Source organism: Nipponia nippon, unplaced genomic scaffold (genome assembly GCF_047370975.1).
Source record: "Nipponia nippon isolate SJK-2023a ecotype South Korea unplaced genomic scaffold, ASM4737097v1 scaffold_1, whole genome shotgun sequence".
Taxonomy (NCBI): domain Eukaryota; kingdom Metazoa; phylum Chordata; class Aves; order Pelecaniformes; family Threskiornithidae; genus Nipponia; species Nipponia nippon.
Window position 1 is genome coordinate 70,187,911 of NW_028262290.1, and position 8,686 is coordinate 70,196,596.

An 8,686-nucleotide genomic window follows, 5' to 3' on the forward strand; every position below is an offset into this window, starting at 1 on the left:
TGCGTGTTATAGCAAACTGAACCAATCTGTGGACCTATTCAGGTAAGAACACACAGCCTTACAGACTTCTATGTGGCTCATCATACAACTTTCTTTGTAACAAAAGACCGTAGCTAAGTACACTTATGCATTATCAAGCTGTGAACAAGTGGGTCAAGACAATCATGCGGGATAAACTCATGCATCGGTCAGATAATTAACATTTAGCAATGAGGTGTATTTTCCCATCACTTTGTTACAGAAGGACTCTGGCATCCCTCAGCAGAAGTGAGTTTATCCCGCAGGATAACTTTTTCTTCATTTGAAAATCTGCACTTGTTCCTTGAGCTACTGATCTACTCAATGCACTTCTTGCTTACTACACCCTTGGCTGCACCTTCAGGTAGCTTCCTCTTTTTTTCTGTCCACCCCACTGCTGAGGGTGTCACCAAGGCAGTGGAGTCAGAGAAAGGCCAAAGGCTTCTACCACAGATGCCTCTGTATCCTGCTGAGAGCATTTGTTTACCTCTCTGATCAAGGCTGAGTGTAAATGGGGGCAGCTGAGCTGTGACCATATTTCCCCCTTTTGTACATCATATAGGACAAAGAGGGTGGCTGTAATGGACAGCTGAGTATTACATCTTAAATGTCATGCATTAAATATTTCCTTGTATACATTTTCAGTATTCAGCATCATTACTGAGGTGTTCTTGAAAGACTATAGCACAGCTTTTTATGGATTGGAAAATTAAAAGTGAACCACAGCATCATACAGCAGGCAATGCAAAAAAACCTTATCTTTATTAGAAGAGCTATATATGGTAGAGTAAGGAATTCATAATATTCCATTGAAAAGACCGTATTTCCTTCCAACAGTTAGTCATCTTTAATAAAACAATTTAAAACAAGGCTTGTTCTCAGTGTTAGTCTGTAGTCCAGGTTTAGTACCAACTTTCATTTTGAGAAACAGTATTTTTTAAAACATCCAGATGAAGAAGAAGAAGAACATGGTGCTATTATAAAAACTAACAATAACAAGAGCTAACAAAAAATTCTTAATTATTAATTTTATCTTAGGAACAGATCTTACCAAGTGTTAATAATCTCTTTGAACTAAATTCAGTGCCGAGCAAAGATACTGCATGTGTAGCTGCACAAGCAGTATCAACAAATTATTCTACCTTTTTCATTCCAAAATACCAAGTTCATCAAGCCCAAATCTTTTTCCAGACATGTTTTAATTTCAACATTTTTCCCTTGGGTTTGGGACTAAATTTCTGATCCAAATGAGAGAGAGAGAAGCAGAAGCTATTCCCCAAGTGACTGTTGAACTGGGACATGGAAGCCACAGGTTCAAGCTCCTGTCTATATCAGACAGAAGGAATTTCACTGAGGAGCAAGTATTTCGTTTCACATGAGTGCCTCCAGTATTGCTATTCTGAGAATAGCTCTTTTTTTAGGTTTTACACCAAGAAAAAAATGTTTCAAAGTCTCTTGTTCTTTTCCAATATGAAATGAAATCAAATTTCCAAATCTCCCACTTTTTTTTCCCTGAACTTGAATTCTCATTTTTCAGCTAGCTCTGCAATCACATGGTCCATCTTATATTTTACTGCCAATCTTACACGTCATAAATAGAGTCTCCAGCTACAAAATTAATTATTTATATGAAGGGAGTGAATCCCAGAACGTCGCAAGTTTCCTGCATGAATACTTTTGTGCTTCTCGTTTGTCACACACTTCATCCCATATTTGGCTCTTGTCAGATTGAGAGCAAAGGCCCCGAGTAGCTACCCCAATAGGAACATCTGCTCTTCCCCTTTATTCCCAGAGCCCAGAGGAGGTAAAAATACAACACTGCTATACTGGGAGTGTTTTATTACCCCCTTTGTATCTACCCTGTCCCTGTGCTTGCAGTCAAGTAGCGAAGATGGAAAGATTTCTTCATTCTTAATGGCTTTGCTTATGGATAGGGTGAGTTCTGGCACATCAGCCACATCTGCCTGAACATCATGCTATGGTTTATACAGGTCCTATGTGGCTACAAAGAGAGTAAGTGGAATAGCTTTTATATTTCCACAAAAAATTAAATGGGAAGGAGGCTTTTACAATTTTAATATAATTTTACCATTTGTTATTTAAAGTAGTTTTTTTTCCTAGTCCTATAGAATTATCTGATTTAGTGCTCAGTGTGGTCGTGGATTGGGTGGTCGCCAGCAGACCCTGAGGTGTCAGTTCTTCATAGCATGGAAAGACCATACATCTGAATTCTCCCATTTGAATTGCAGGATTCTCCTCCAAAACTACAAATCTGGAAAAGTCTGTAGAGGATAGGAAAACAAATGAGTTATGAAAAAAGCCCATAATGAAAAGGAGTGGACCTGCAGAGAACAATCTTGGGAGATAAATACAAATTACCTCCTTTCAGCAACACCAGAAACAAAGCAATATAAATTACATGCAGAAGAGAAATAAATCTAAATGTAATTAGGTCAGAAGTGCATGTGTCTGTAATAATGACTTTCTCAGATGCTGCTGTGTATTAGGCCTGTTAGGCACTACCCCCTCTCCTCCACTTTGATGCTCCTCCCAAGCTCCAGGCTGTGACTCCAGGTTTTAGATGTGTTTCACCAGGAGCTCCACAACCTGTTGCCTGCAATGGCCCTGGTGCATCTCCAGAAGGCTTTGAGTGCTTTTTCTGCCTTAACTGACAGGAGCAAAGCCTTCTGGGATAATTAGTGCTGCTTCAATTGGACAGGTAGCGGATGGGAAATAAACAGGTTCAAGAGCTCAGGGGACATCCGTGTTGCTGTAGGCAGGGAGGCAGTGGAAAATAAATATAGCTAAGCAGTTGGAGAAATATTTATTTATTTATGCTCCTTTCCTTTTGAGATGTAAGATGAGGGCCAGCTCCAATATAAACTCAGTTTTTTCTAAGCAGTTGCCAATTCTCTCCAGCTCTTGAAAATGGCATCCCACATAAGTGTATGGCCAGCTACAGTGATGACCCATTTGGAGATGCTTTTCCTTATTGTTAACTGTGAAAGGAGATAATTTGTTACATAAATAATGAATTAGATGTGTATTAATTTAGAACTGCCTGTCTGAATGGTTTGCAAAGCAGCTGTGTGATTTTAGGCAGTCATATGCTGTCAATTAACAACTTATTCTAAGCCAAATCTGTTTAAGCTTATTATGTGTATCACACAGTGTGGAATTCCTTCATCGGTTTTACTAATTCTAGCTGTATACTATTGGCTGCATAGTAGTTTAAAACTGCTAAAGATTAGTAAAAATCCCAGTTAAATTACTGACAGGCAGAGGGAACTTCCAGCTGCATTCCAGCTATTAATCTGCTAGTGATACTTTTCCTGTTGTTGAGAGGTTGTGAGACCTCATTAAAATCCCCAGTTTTTCTTTATGGAAAACTTAATACAAGTCCAGGAAGGCAACATTAAAACTGAATATTCATAATATATTACCAATATATTATTCAATTAATGGAGGGATCTTTTTAGTTCATAGTTAAACAAGCAGCATGGCTTACACTTACACGTCTGATTGCTCACTGTCTTTCCAAAAGCAATACGGCCCAAAATTTCAAAGGACTGATCTTGTGCTGTTACAGAATTTGGCAATATCCGAGACAACTCATTTAATAAATATGTTTCTTTTTTAGAAGATATTAATTTAAACCTTTGACAAGTTTCTTTTATTTTTTAAGTGTACCATATATCAAAACAGGAATTCCACATTTTGATTATTCTGATCTTGTTGGAAGCTAACAGCACCTTTAACAAATCTTGAAGGGCTGCCACTGAACAGCATGATTATTCAAAGCCTCTCTTAACAATGCAAGTTTTCTCTGCTCAGTATTTCTAAAAGGGTAATCCTAAAGATGATAGCTACACTGTTTTATACTTGCCTTTAGTATTTGCAATATACGCCACTGTATAGTTTGAACTGAAGTACACAAGGATCACCACGGCCCTTTTTCTGCAAAAGTGTCCCTTCTCTAAGAATGTTGTCAGTGCTAAGAAAAAAAGACAAGCTTTTACACAAAAGTCCAGGGCACTTTTTGCCACACAAATTTAGTTGGAGTCTCCCAAGCGTATGGAGCTTTAAGCATTTTCACAGGAAGAATTGCTCATGCTCTGTATCAAGTCCTTAATAAAATCACTTCTAATGAAACTTGTTCCACTAGAAAAATGGTGTAGAAGCTTGGCTAGGAGTCAGGCAAAACTCAAGAATATCATGATTGTGTATTTCTGTGCTTTCCAGCATGATGGTTCACCAGCTTCTCACTCACTCACATTATCTGAGCACCTGACCCACAGCTAAGAAGGACAAGGAACAACTCTGTGTCGTTGCCAGGAAATGTGTCCTACTGTAAGGAAATTTTAGGAGTTTCCTGATTAACGGTGTTCCCTACTAGTGCTTTGGGATATTTGCTTCTCTCACCTGTGGAAGCAAGCTCTGCCTTCCATTCAATACAGCATGAATACACTCAGTCCTGACTCCTTTACTCTTCTTCATCTTGATGCTCCTTGCTTTCTCTATTTCCTCTTTTCTCCATCTGACGTTTTTCTTCCGTTACTTATCCAGCTCCATTTTTTCTCTCCCGTCTATCTCCTCCTTCAGAGACAAATCAAATTTTTCAGATCTGGAATTCAGTATTCCTCCTTTCCAGACACATGGGAAAAATTTTGCCTCAAACAAATATTTAAAAAAAAATTAGTAGGAAAACCTGCAGGAAAAGTTTAATCAAAATGTCTTTGGGGTACAACCGCCTGCAGACAAACCATTTCACCAAACTTAGTCAATAAATAATGAGTTCCAGTGTCACCACTCTCTGACCCCTCCCTCAATAGAGTAATTCAGCTGTAGCTAAGTGGGCAAAATTGCAGTTAACATGATATAAGAATAAACAGGACTGCCACAAAACTGAGAGGCAACAATTTTTAAACCTGATAAAAGGAAGTATTTTCTTATGCAGAAAATATTTCACGCACAGTTTTCCTTGGAACAAGATAACATTGGCACCAAGAGCTTAGAGCAATACAGAGAAATACAGCAATTTCTACAGAGAGTGTGAACATCCAATTACATTAGACAGATTTCAGTTCAAGACTTAAATGGCTATTACCTAATCTACCAGAGTCAGACCAGGATGAAACTTTCCTAACAGCAGATTATTTCATAATTTTCCGTAACAAAACTTTATGAACCTTCTGCTGAACCTGTTGGCAATTCAAACAGGTACGGAGAAAAGGTAGTGCACCAAATTCATAGCTTGAGTCTGCTTCGTTTAATTGTAAGCAAAAGAAGTAGCATCATATTAGATCATATGTGGATATTTCATTTATGTTAGGAAAAATCACAAAGATTCCTCCTGGCTTTTTCAGGTCAAAGTTCTTCTTCTTAACTAAAATGAGCTGCTCTTACATTGCATTTCTTCCTCTCTGCTTCCTTCTTTTCCCAGTTTGCCCTTGCTGCCTCTCCATACCTCTTCCTGCGTAGTATGACCTCTTCTTCTCCTTCTTCACTCATACTGGCAAATTCTGATTCCTCAGCTAAGTTTCTCTAGTAAGCCAAACAGCCAGTAAAATTAATAAGATTTTCCTAGCACTTCTTTTTAATTTGCTGTATTGCTCAATTTGCTTATATGATTGTGCAGCTGAAGAAAAGGGATAAAATGTCAGACTATTGTACAGATCCAAACCAGCCCCTTTGAACTCTGATTTTACAGGAGAAGCATCAAAGAAGAATTGCTACTCCAAAGCTTTTTATCAACAGAAACTATAAAAAAGAAATGATAAAAGAACATATTCACATTCTTACCTCAATTTCCCATTCTAACTTAAGGAAGTTCCTGTTGACTTTGATGGTGTAGGATTAAGCCTTTGGGCCCAGATCCTCAAAGGTTCTTAAATGTTGCAAAGCTGACTTTTATTCCCCCTGTGACCTCATGGATTTCTCATCCCAAATACAACTTCCCAGGCAATGAATGGTAAGAGTGAAGGGCTGACTAAAAAAAACCAAATAAAATCAGAAATCAGTTGAGCAAGGATCTGCCTAATTCAGCCACGACTGAAGAGCAGAGAAGTGGGACTAGGCATAGTCATCTGCCTCTGCGTAGAATCCTAGAATCATAGAATTGTTAGGCTCTAAGTGACCTAAATGCCATTCCTCTCCATCTACATTCTGGTTATTTTGGTGTGCAAGGGCTGGTTGATGGCTGTACGTGTGTGACAATGGCTGACATATGCCCGATCCGACTTCAAAACAACTGGTAAGTAAAAAGGTGGAATGGAATGGAATGGAATGGCATGGAATGGAATGGAATGGAATGGAATGGAATGGAATGGAATGGAATGGAATGGAATATTTTCAGTTGGAAGGGTCCTACAATGATCATCTAGTCCACCTGCCTGACCAATTCAGTGGATAGGTCCTGGACCCCATGCAGCTATCTCAGCATGCAGGGCTGATTCACCTGGGTGAAACACAGCTCTGATGCAGGTATGTTGCTTCTGGAGCCAACTTGCTCAGAGTCAAGTTACTTATCTGTCCACAGAGCTGCACAATTCATTGCAGACCTATCAGGTCTCCTCCTGAAGCCCTTCCACTGTCTACAAATGTTGACTGCAAGAGAGCAGACAACCCATGATGAGAGACCTCACTTGACATGTAGTAAGGTGACATTCAAGCCTCTGACTTGGAGATTAGACTTAAATCTAATCTAAAACCCAGTTGCGGGCTGAGGCAGGGATCTCAGCCACCGTTAACTCGCAAGTGGACCTCAGCATTTAGGCTGCATAGTGTGTGGTCACAGGTCAGCCAACTACAGGATTTAAACACCCATCCAGTCAAGTGGTATCTTGGCAGGGATTTTGAGCACTGAAATGGTGTGTGTGTGTATAGGGATGCTGAAGAAATGCCTTTAGGGACCTGCGCCTCAGTTTCACTAACCTGGAGGACCTCTCTTTTCTGTTTTCAGCCTACTATGATACTTCCAAGACAGGACACTCTTGCCTTGACTGTGGAACCGCCTCATGATGGGCCTGTTGGGGTGATGGGGACTGTGGGTTACCATCATTGGGCAGTTCTACCCTCCTTGCTGGGGTAGGCCAAGATGGCAGCCATCAGCATCAGGGCACTGCCTCTCCTGCCCTACCACCACCCCCTGCCCTTGCAGAGCACCTGCTCCTCCTGCTCCCTGGCGCACGAGACACAAAATAGAGGATCCAAGGAGTATTGGAGCTGCAGGGGGATAAAAGATTTCTAGCTGTATCTATCTTCCTGCTGCCTCTGATTCCCTCTCCAGCTGCATTTGTCAGGCCCACCATCTTTCACTGTGCTCCATCACCTCTCACCCTTCTCTGTTGCTTCATTTTTATGGAAATTCATTTATAAAATGAAGACAGTTATATTTATAATGTAGAGCATACTGGAATACTTAATCTTTCACTTCATTTTTTTCAAGTGTGCCTTACTCAGACGTGGACTGATAAGATGACAAGTGCTAAAACAATCTGTGAAATGATGCATGGACTTTTAAGCAAATTAATAAGTGCCTTGGAGCAAAGTTATATATAATCACAGAAAAACCTGACTCTTTTCATAGGAGATATATCCTTGAAACACTGTTTTATCTGGTTAATTAGAGTTAAGGGGTGGAAACTCAGGCTTTCCTGAGATTAAAGAGAAAACTTAAAATATTCAGATGGGAATTTGTTTTATATAATATACTACATACACACTTAAATATTAAAGTTTGATCCTTTAATATTTAACCAATGGACAGTCCACCGAGACATCTCTTTCATTTCCACTGGGGTCTTGGTACAAGCACCAGCTAGTTTTAATAGACATCACACATTTAAAAAAAAATAAGCACAGTTAAGTCACAGTTCAGCTAAGAGCCATGGGGCACAATATGTTGCATGGGTCAAAAGCGCACGTCCTAAAGGAACTAGTGAACTAGAACAGTGTCTTTGTTATTAATCCGGAAATTGCATTTTTAGAACATATATTGCTGACTATATAAGTCTCCTTTTTTTTTTTTCCTCCAGTAATTTTTTTTTCACATGAACAGAGCAAACATCTCTCTTTGTTCCTTATAAAGATCTTTTAACTGTGCTCCTGTTCCAGCTAGGCAGTAACAATCCCTTATGCATCTTAACATTTATGTTTATGCAGGCTAGAAATGTTCATGCTTATACTCATACTAGACATCTTTAATACACACTTCCATCTGCCAGTGACCTGCTCATGACCTTCTTCAGAAATGCAAGGTAACTTGGCTAGCTCTATTTCTGGTCCTTCTGAAAAAGGATTGTCAGGTCAAATTGTGACAGTTTAAGTGTGATGTCTCATATTGACTGCTGTCCAGCAGGGACTGTAAGCGCTGTGTCTCCCACTTCATTCAGGACCTTACTATTGACTTGCACTGTCATCTTAAGGTTAGTCTTTTATCTCCTATGCTTCCAGGCAAAGAAATAAGTGGCACTGGAGCAAACTGCTGTACCGCAGCCCAGAGACAGTCCTCTCACGAAGCTAGTGGCTGTATGACTTCAATGCCCACAAATTAGCTGACCACTGCACAGTGTGTCAGGGACAGCTGCAATTACTCTTAAAACATGTTTCTGTAGCTCACTTTTAAATAAAATAACTTTTCCAAGATATCTCTTTGTGTGTGTGTCTC

The 8,686-nt window shown here is 39.7% G+C and overlaps 1 long non-coding RNA gene across 1 annotated transcript; it reads right to left on the reverse strand.

Annotated features, from left to right (window-relative positions):
- Positions 1-1,109: 1,109 nt before the first annotated feature.
- On the reverse strand, positions 1,110-5,957 carry LOC148057413 (uncharacterized). Its single transcript, XR_015705057.1, has 3 exons — positions 5,821-5,957; positions 4,441-4,614; positions 1,110-2,300 (listed from the first exon to the last, which is right to left on the reverse strand). It is a non-coding gene; the product is annotated as an uncharacterized LOC148057413 (long non-coding RNA).
- Positions 5,958-8,686: the final 2,729 nt, after the last annotated feature.